General features: G+C 46.1%; 1 long non-coding RNA gene across 1 annotated transcript in view; it reads left to right on the top strand.

The window, feature by feature from the left end:
* Nucleotides 1-7,884: 7,884 nt before the first annotated feature.
* LOC140483970 (uncharacterized) overlaps nt 7,885-8,890 on the top strand; it is a 36,423-nt gene continuing 35,417 nt past the window's right edge. Inside the window, exon 1 of the long non-coding RNA XR_011962111.1 lies at nt 7,885-8,778. This is a non-coding gene — a long non-coding RNA (uncharacterized lncRNA). The remainder of the gene's footprint in view (nt 8,779-8,890) is intronic.

Below are 8,890 nucleotides of genomic sequence, written 5' to 3'. Positions count from 1 at the left end.
GTACATAGGAGATTTACCAGGATATTGCCTGGAATGGAGGGCATTTCTTATGGAGAAAGTTTGGGGGAGCTGTGGCTTTTCTCATTGGAGTGAAGAAGGGGGCGGGGTGACTTGGTAGAGGTGAACAAGGTGATGAGAGGCACAGAGAGAGTGAATAGTCAGAGACTTTTTCTCCTGTGGCATGAATGGCTATTACAAGGCGGCATAATTTTAAGGTGATTGGAGGATGGATAAGAGGATAGAGATGGTAGGTGGTCGGATGGACTGCCAATGGTGGGAGTAAAATTAGACACATTCGGGACAGCGAATAGACTCTTGGACAGACACATAGATAGAGTAAAATGAAGGGTATGTAGGTTAGTTTGATTTTACAGTTGGATAAAAGGTTGGCATGAGATCATGGCTGAAGGGTCTTGGGCTGAACTGTTCTGTGTTCTGTCTGGTAAACTGGGGAATAAGCTCAGATCAGTGTAAAAGGATAATGCATTCAGGAGGAGCTCGTGAACTGGATACAAAATTTGCTTGATGGTAGGAGACAGAGGGTGATGGGAGACATGTTATTTTTCTGACTGGAGACATGTGACCAGCGGTGGAGTGGGTCCACTGTTGTTTGCCATTTGGATAAATGGTTTGGATGGGAATATTGGTTTCCTGGTAAGTCATTGTTTTCGGTGACACTGAAATTGGTGGTAAAGTGGACAGTGAAGAAGGTTATCTATGATACAACAGGATGGACAGTACTGCTGAGAAAGTGGGCTGAAGAATAGCAGATGGAGTTTAATTAGATAAAGGTGAGGTGTTCCATTTTGGTGAAACAATCCAGGGCGGGACTTGTACAGTTAATGTTCGGGCCCTGGGTAGTGTTGTCAGTCAGAGACCCAGGGATGCAGGTACACAGTTCTTTGAATGTGGTGTCACAGGTTGACAGGCTGGTGAAGCAGGCGTTTGGGATGGTTACCTTCATTGGGGAGAGCATTAAGAGTAAGAGTTGGGATGTCATGTTGTATCTGTAAAAGATATTGGTGGGGCCACCATTAAAACATTGTTGACCAGGAGGAAGAACTTATCTCGTTCACTAACCTCCTTTAGGGATGGACATCAAATATTCTAACCTGGTCTGGCCGACATGTGACACCAGACCCACAGCAATATGGCTGACTCTGAGCTACCCTCTGGGTAATTAGCAGTTGGGTCAAAGAATGTTTGTCCAGGCAGTGACACCCACATCTCATGAATGAATAAATAAAAATACATATGTCCCTCCCTACCTCTGCAAATCCCTGCAGCTACAGCAATCCGTACTGGCTTTGTAACACCGTTCCGACCCTGACCACTCGCAGTAACACTCTCACCACCTCCAGCACCTTTACCTCTCCCTGTTCCTATTGTGTCAATAAACCCTGACCATGGTTCCCCTTCCCACTGCCCTCCTCCTGCTAGCATACCCTTTGCAATCTATTTAACATCTACTCCTGAAACACACTCTCACTTTAGAATTTTAAGGACTTTTTGGGGATCTTCTCAGCCTCATAATCTAGTATGATCCCTTTTGTCCTGAGTGAGGGCCCAGTGGGGATTTCTTGCTGAGGTTTATACTGTTTCAGTGGAATGTCCTTCTGTTGAGTGTTTTACACTGTTCCTTCAAATGTTTTCTGCTGTCCATTTACAGATACATGTCTCAGTCTGTTTAGCCTGTTTACCTTGGTCAGTTCTCCTCTCACACACATGTAATTGGCTATTTTTGTTTCTAGTTGTAGCTTGTCCTTTCTGTGAATCACTTTAAAACTTTATATTTCTTTAAACTGCACTTTATCACAATTTCCCGAAGGATCTCTGCAGGTGACATTACTCATTCACTAAGTTTCATCACACGATCGCTCTGCGATAGTTATGTCCCTTAACAGTTGCACAATTCGTTTTTCAAAGAAACACTGAAAAAAAATTAACCGAACTCCTTTTCCATTATCAATGTTGACCGTGTGTTGTCCCAGATTATACGAATATTGAAGTTTTCCAAAATTATCACAATGCCTTTGTTAAAAAATTCCAACGAGTCCCTGTGTAATGCAATGATGAGCAATGGCATACTGTTCAGTGGCTAAAACTGTTCTGCTGCTTGTGTCCTTGGCAAGTAGTAATTACATTCAGACTGACTCTACTTCATGATCTGCAGCCAAATGCTTTCTCTGTAATGACTTTGTTATCCATTATTTTTAGTGTTACCCATTTTTCCTGAGTTTTCGCAAGATTGTGAACCATTGAATATTTTTGTTCACCCTGTATCCATGTCTCCCTGGTGTCTAAATCTCTTTATCTCTGTGTCACAAATCCATCGACCTTATTACAGTGACGTTGTCCATTAAAAAAAACATAACTTACTCTTTCCCACAATTTTCTGTCACAAACCTTTTTGCTGATGTACAGTTTTAGTTAAACTCTGTCCCATCCTGTTCCTCTCTGCTTGTCTTCAGCCACATCCCTTTGCTGTTCCGTTGCTTCGCCTTTTCCCTTTAGATTGGGAAAGCTCCTTTCACCTGAACCCAGTCCCAGCATCCTCTCTGTCAGTTTAAAGCCCTGTCCATAAATCTACTGACATGATCAGCAGGACCCTGGTCCCAGCACGGTTCCTGTGGGACCATCCTAATGGATTATTTATTAAATCAGGTATGGGATGTGGGTGTCTCTGGCTGACCAGCCTTTCTTGCCCAGTCCTAGCTGCCCTTGAACTGAGTAACTTGCTTGGCCTTTGAAGATGGTAATTGGGAGGCAAATACTTTGCTGTGGCTATGTCGTGCAGACCACGTGAGGGTGGACAGATATCCTTATCTGAATGACATAGCAGCCTGGGATACATTTCCCTGGGCATTGGGGATTTATCCACCTTTATGCCTGTGAAAACATTTAATACCTCCTCCTTATTGATCTTAACATGTTCTGGGACCTCAGCATCCCAACTGAAATCCCCGGCTACGATGCCTTTCTCCTGTGTGAATACAGGTGGGAAGTATTCATTGAAGACCTCACCTGCTTCCTCTGGCTCCATGCACAGATTGTCCCTTTGGTTTCTCACATGCCTCCCTCTTTCGTTGGGAATCCTCTGACTCTCACGATGCTGATAAAATACCTGTGGCTTTTCCGCAATCGTATCTGCCAAATATATTTCATGACCATTGTTTGTCCCTCATTTTCCACAATCCCCTTGCACTCTCTATACTTGTGAAGGGCTTCACCTGATTTTATTGCACTGTATTTTCTTTATCAAACTTCCGGTATTCACTTGATCAGTTTTCCTTGGACTTGCTGCCTTTACTATTCACTCTTCAAGGAGCACACTGGCCCTGCGTTCTCACTGCATCACTTTAAAATTCTCCACTTTCCTAACATGGACCCAACTGTAGGGAGTTCCTCCCTGTCTCTGTTTGCCGGATCCTCTGTAATGATCGTGATACTGATAGGAGGCTCAGTTGTGAGGGGGACAGACAGGAGACTGTGTGGCTCCAGAGGAGACCCCAGGATGGTGTGCTGCCTCCCAGGTACCAGGGTCAAGAATGTCTCTGAGTCGTTATTGAACATTATGAAGTGGGAGGGTGAACATCCAGAGGTCATTGTGCACATCGGTCCACATGACAGGGGTAGACAAAGGGATGGGGTCCTGAGAAATGAGTACAGGGAGTCAGGTGAGAAGTTAAAAAAGCAGGATATTGACCTTAATGATCTCCAGATTACTCCCAGTGCCAAGTGCCAATGAGGATAGAAATAGAAAGGTCGGCTGGATGGATGTGTGGCTGAGGAGCTGGTATAGTGGGCAGGGTTTTCAGTTCTTGGGTCATTGGGATCTCTTCTGGGGTAGAGGGGACCTGTACAAAGGGAATGGTTTGCACTTGAAGCAAAGGGGCACAAGTATCCCAGGGAGGAGATTTGCTAGTGTTACCCGGGAGGATTTAAACTAGTTTGGCAGGGAGTTGAGACTCTGAGTGAGGAGAGGGACCATCGAAAAGTCAGGGGAAATACATCAGCCATCAAGAGCAAGTAACCTATTCAGGATATCCAGGGGCACAGTCGAGGGAGGGAGAAGACTTCTGGTTTAAAGGGCATTTATTTCAACACACGAGGCCTGACTGGTAAGGCAGATGGGCTCAGAGCATGGATTAGCTCTGGGGACTGGGATATTATAGCCATATCAGAAACATGGCTGAGAAAAGGGCAGGACTGGCAGCTCAGTGTTCCAGGATACAGAAACTACAGGCGGGACAGAAGGAGAAGTAAGTGAGGAGGGGGAGTTGTCCTTTTGATTCGGAAGGACATAACAACTGTTCATCGAGACAATTCTGTTATGCAGTCATCAAATGAGGGCATAAATTTAAAAGTTATAAACAAAAAGGGGATGGTCAGTCTGCTGGGATCGTGTTCTAGACCCTCAAATAGCCAGCGGGTACAAGGGGAGCAAATATGTAGTGAGTTTGCAGGTACCTATGAAAATAATAGAGTAGTATTGGATGGAGGTTTTAACTGTCCCTGGATTGTCTGGGTCACCCAGAGTGTAAAAGGCCCATACTGGGTGGAATTTGTAAAATGTGTCCAAGAAAGTTTCCTAAACCAAGACGTAGAGGGCTCTATGCTACTCAGGCGGGTGCAACACTGGACCTCTCCTCAGAAATCCAGGTCAGGCAAGTGACTGAAGTATCAGTCGGAGAGCACATTGCGTCCAGTCACCACAACTGTCTTTGTTTTAACATAGTTATGGAAAAAGATCAGGCAGGTTGACAGATTTAGGTCTTAAACTGGAACTGGGCCAATATTGGGGCCATTCAGCAGGATCGACCAGGGGTTGATTGGGTGAAGGTAAAACTCACACGACACTAGGGTATAGTCTAGATGGTTTACAGAGGAACCTCAATTATCTGAACGAGATGGGCGGGCACTATTTCGTTCAGATAATTGATTATTCGGTTAATCGATTCAATACCTTTCCTCTGGGGCTCGGAGTTTTCAGTCCAGTCTGCTCCCTGTTCCGGTGACTAGGCAGCAGCAAGCCATGAGTGAGCCCCCACACCCTGCCAAACCCCAAAAACACACCCCGCTCACCTCCAAACCCATCCAACACCGCCCCCACCTGCCTCTCAACGTCACCCCCCAAACTGACCCAACAGCGAATCCTGCCCCCAAAAGAGTCCGACACCACCATCCACCCGACGCCTGCCCCCACTTCCCAGACACGTCCGACATCACCCTCAGCCCGTCCCCAAACCCATTCAACACCGCCCCCCCCCCCCCGCCCACCACACTCACCGTCCAATCCATGTCCATGTCCATGCCCCCGTGAGTGTTACCTCGGTAAGCGGATAGTGGAGAAGGTGTTTGGTATTCTTTCCTTTATTGGTCAGAGCATTGATTATTGGAGTTTGGAGGTCATGTTGCAGCTGTACAGCACACTGGTTAGGGCACTTTTGGGATATTGCATGCAGTTCTGATCTTTTTCCTATTGGAAGTATGTTGTGACACTTGAAAGTGTTCAGAAAAGTTTTACAAGGATGTTGCCAGGATTGGAGGATTTGAGCGATCGGGAGAGGCTGAAACGACTGAGACTGTTTTCCCTGGAGCGTCAGAGGCTAAGGGGTGACATTCCTGAGGTTTATAAAATCATGAGGGACATGGATAGGATAAACAGACAAGGTCTTTTCCCTGGGGTGGTGGAGACCAGAAATGGAGGGCGTAGGTTTAGGGTGAGAGATGAAAGATTTAAAAGGGACCTAAGGGGCAACCTTTTCACGCAGAATGTGGTTATGTGTGGAATGTACTGCCAGAGGAAGTGGTGGAGGCTGGTATAATTGCAGCATTCAAAAAGCATCTGGATTGGTATATGAATAAAACCGGTTTATTGGGATATGGGCCAAGTGCTGGCAGATGGGACGAGATTAGGAAAGGATATCTGGTCGGCGTGGTCGAGTTGGACCGAAGGGGGGAGAGGATGAAGGTGATAGGTCAGGGAGGAAAGGGTGGAGTGGATAGGTGGAAAAGGAGTTAGGCAGGTAGGACAAGTCCGGACAAGACAAGGAGACAGTAACTGAGCTGGAAGTTTGAAACTAGGATGAGGTGGGAGAAGGGGAAATGAGGAAGCTGTTTAAGTCCACATTGATGCCCTGGGGTTGAAGTGTTCCGAGGCGGAAGATGAGGCGTTCTTCCTCCAGGCGTCTGGTGGTGAGGGAGCGTTTATGTGCTGTACGTCTCTAGGTCTCTCTGGCTCTAAATGGTTTCCACTGTTCATTTACAGACTGACATTTCAGTCTGTTTCCCCTGTTTACTTTGGTCAGTTCTCTCTCAAAATCATATAATGGGCTTTGTTACTGATGCTCGGGTGTGCTTTATGGTCATTTTAAAATGTCATAATCTCTTTGAATTCCGGTATAATTTCTTGGAGGATCTTGGTGTGATATTACTCATTCACTCAGCTTCATCACCCAATAGTCTATCTGAGATAGTTACATCCCTAGCTATTTGCACAATGTGTTATTCAAAGAAACACTGACAAAAACATTCAAGGAGGATCTCGGATAATATCACTCTTGCCAATGTGTCTGTCCCAGATTAGACAAAGATTGAAGTCTTCAAAAATTATCACACTACCTTTGCTACAATTTCTAATGAATTCCTGTTTAATGCAGGGATGAGCAATAAAACACTGCAAGGCAGCATCTCCGAGACACCCACACCTCTCAATCACACCGCCCCGTGGCCCAACATTTCAACTCGCCGCCCCACTCTGCCGAGGACATGGAGGTCCTGGGCCTCCTTCACCGCCGCTCCCTCACCACCAGACGCCTGGAGGAAGAACGCCTCATCTTCCGCCTCGGAACACTTCAACCCCAGGGCATCAATGTGGACTTAAACAGCTTCCTCATTTCCCCTTCTCCCACCTCATCCTAGTTTCAAACTTCCAGCTCAGTTACTGTCTCCTTGTCTTGTCCGGACTTGTCCTACCTGCCTAACTCCTTTTCCACCTATCCACTCCACCCTTTCCTCCCTGACCTATCACCTTCATCCTCTCCCCCACTCACCCATTGTGCTCTATGCTATTCTCTCCACACCCCCACCTTCCTCTAGCTTATCTCTCCAAGCTTCAGTCTCACTGCCTTTATTCCTGATGAAGGGCTTTTGCCCGAAACGTCGATTTCGAAGCTACTTGGATGCTGCCTGAACTGCTGTGCTCTTCCAGCACCACTAATCCAGAATCTGGTTTCCAGCATCTGCAGTCATTGTTTTTACCAGTTTAAAAACTGTTTTCCTGCTTGTGTTTTTGACATAGCACCCAGAATTTGCATTCAGGCTGATTCAGCTGCATAATCTGAGACCAAGTGCTTTCTCTGTAATGCCTTTGTTGTCCATTAGTGTCAGGGTTCCCATCTTGCTTTTCCATTCTGCCTGAGATCCTGTAAGGTTGTTTACTGTTGAATATTTATGTTCCACCTTTTGTTCACCCTGTAATCACGTCTGTCTGGTGACTAAGTCTCATTTATCTCTGTGTCACAAGGCTATTACCTTAATGAAGATACTTTGTCCATTCCAAATCAAAACAACATTATAATTTCCTCTTCCCCACAATGTCCTGTCACAAAACAATTCATTGATGTACAGTTTTAGTTAAACTCTGTCCCTTCCTGTTCCTTTCTGCTTGTCTTCAGCCACATTCCCATGCTGTTCTGAGGCTTCACATTTTCTCTTTGGATTTGGAAAGCTCCTTTCACCTGAAGCCTGTCTCTGCATCCTCTCTGTCAGTTTAAAGCCCTGTCCATAAACCTACTGACATGATTGGCCAGGACACTGCTCCCAGCAGTGTTGATTTTAAATCACTCATGGGATGTTGCTGTCTCTGGCTGGCCAGCATCGCATGCCCACCCTGACCAGCCTTAGAGCTGAGTGACTTGCCAGATCATTACAGTGGGCATTTCAGCGTCGATCCCATTGCGCTGGGTCTGGATTCATATGTAGGCCAGACTGGCAGCCTATAACAGATTTGCTTACTGAAAGGGTATTATTAAGCAGTTAGATGTGTATCCCTGACTCTGGCATTAAATTAGGAAAGGATATCTGGTCGGCGTTAAATTCTGGATGAACAGTCTAGTGAGAGTAACACGAGGTCATTGCCTGGTCTACTGATAGCTCCCTCATCCCTGAGTACTGATCCCAGTGCACCTTCTTCCTGACCGTGGTTTGATCCTGATACCTTCCTGCACTCTGGTGATATCACACAGTCTCTCTCCATGTGGTATCTGTCACTGTGAGGGTCTAATTGATGCCAGTGACTGCACCTTTTGCAGCTACTCCAGATCCTAAGCCAACAGAATTCTCCACTCCAGGGAGATGAGGCAACACAGACCAGGGATGGAGACAGGGATTTTCCAGATCTCTGTGGGACTTAGTGCCATTTTCCATGTGTAACCCTCACTGCATCAGTCTAATTTCCCATTCTGTCTGTTTCTCTATCTCCTGTAGATACTCAGGATGCTTTTGACTCAACAGAATTCCCAATTCCTGTCTCATCCATCACCACACTGAAGATGGTTGGTCAGCCAGAGAGATGGAGAGTGAGAGCTGGAGCCTTCAGTAAATCCTGCAGCGAGGCAAGATAACTCACAGTGAACAGAGCAGAGTGGATTTAAGGGATCGAACTTTGGTCCAGAAGACATGACACAGATACAGTGTTGAAGGGTAAACACAGAGCATGATGGTCCCAGGCTCAAACCCCACCGTCTTGTTAATTTACATCTCTGCTGCAATACAGTAAGTTGACAGTTATCAATTCAGGCCTGTGCTGTCTTAGTGAGGATCAGTTCAACAGAGGGGAAAGCAGGCCTCCCTCAAGGAGATGGTATTGAAACCTGGGATCTTTCTG

Source organism: Chiloscyllium punctatum, chromosome 12 (assembly GCF_047496795.1).
Source record: "Chiloscyllium punctatum isolate Juve2018m chromosome 12, sChiPun1.3, whole genome shotgun sequence".
Lineage (NCBI taxonomy): Eukaryota > Metazoa > Chordata > Chondrichthyes > Orectolobiformes > Hemiscylliidae > Chiloscyllium > Chiloscyllium punctatum.
This window is presented reverse-complemented; position numbering and strand designations above follow the sequence as displayed.